We start from the raw sequence: 1,558 nt of genomic DNA, 5'->3' as shown, positions 1-1,558 counted from the left end.
GTCTGACAGTTTTGTTTCTGGGTTTGTGTAAAAATATCTAGCAACTGTCAATATCTTTTGTGAAACTAATCTGTTCTCTTTGCTGCAGAAAGGTCTTTCTGCATTAAAAACTCGTGGTTAGCCTTGGTATAACACTTAGATAAGTTGGAAAATTCTTCCTTTGAAAAAAATCAAATTTTTAGGCATAATAATGTTTGGGGAAACGTACTGCCCTGGCATCTTCCTTGAAGGGTGTACTGTATTGAAAGGACCTGATTAACTTTTATTTTTGTCAGGGGACATTTGAATGGTGCCCCTATCCTTTGGATAAACAAAAAGCTGTTAGGAATAAAAATCAAAACAGACACAAGGAAGGCCAAATTTGTGTGTTATCCCTTGCTTCCTTCCCTGTTGCCTCTCCCACACATTCTCTGGCTTTCTTCTCTCCTTCACTCAGGTTCTGCTTTACAGTCACCTTCTCAGAGAGGCCTTCTCAGACCAGTCCTTCCCTGTTTACCTTATCACTCACCTGGCATTATAATTATAATTGCATGCGTACTTGTTGACTTGCTTTACTTACCTTTGTCTCCTCCTGACACTGCTGAATAGAAGCACCATGAGAGCAGGCACATTTTCTCCACCTCTCCCTCTCTCTACTGCCTGGCACATAGTAGGAGGCAGAAAATACTTGTTGAATGAATATCTGTAGAATAAATTCCTAGAATTTGAGTTGCTGAGCCAAGGGATGTGTGTATATTAACTCTTAAAGGTAAAGGCAAATTATCCTCCAAAGAAGTTGCACTGATTTCTGCTCCCACCATCAGTGTAAGTTGCCTCCCCCCAATACCATCTATTACCACATATTTCGACTTCTGTCTGATTGATGAAAATGTTATCTGATTTGTAGCTTTAATTTACATTTCTTGTTTGGTGGCATTTTTGTGTGTTTTTAGAAGCCAATTATAAACCTTTGCAATTTAAGTCTTTATGACTCTCCTTTGTGTCCTTCTGCACATTTCTTTTAACTCTTTGTTGTAGACATTTTCAAATATACAAAAGTAGAGAAGTCAATATGATGAGCCTCCTTGTATCCATCACTTAATTTCAATAGTTTTCAATGTTAAGCCAATTTTAAATCATTTATCCCTTTTTCTGTAGAGTGAGGAACTGGAATCTTTTTTTAAAAAAATTATTTTATTTTTTTTTATTTTGTCGATATACAATGTGGTTGATTATTGTGGCCCATTACCGAAACCTCCCTCCCGTCTCCCTCTCCCCCCTCCCTCCCAACAATGTCCTTTCTTTTCGCTTGTCCTATCAACTTCAAGGAATAGCAATTGTTATGTCTTCTCCCCGCCCCGTTTTGTGTGTGTGTGTGTGTGTGTGTGTGAATTTATTTATTTATTTTTAGCTCCCACCAATAAGTGAGAACATGTGATATTTCTCTTTCTGTGCCTGACTTGTTTCAATTAATATAATTCTCTCTAGGTCCACCCGTGTTGTTGCAAATGGCAGTATTTCACTTTTATAGCTGAGTAGTATTCCATTGTGTAGATATACCACATTTTCCGTATCCACT

Source organism: Galeopterus variegatus, unplaced genomic scaffold (assembly GCF_000696425.1).
Source record: "Galeopterus variegatus unplaced genomic scaffold, G_variegatus-3.0.2 Scaffold2320, whole genome shotgun sequence".
In the NCBI taxonomy this organism is placed as follows: Eukaryota; Metazoa; Chordata; class Mammalia; order Dermoptera; family Cynocephalidae; genus Galeopterus; species Galeopterus variegatus.
The sequence above is the reverse complement of the archived record's forward strand: the minus strand, read 5'-3'. Positions refer to the sequence as shown.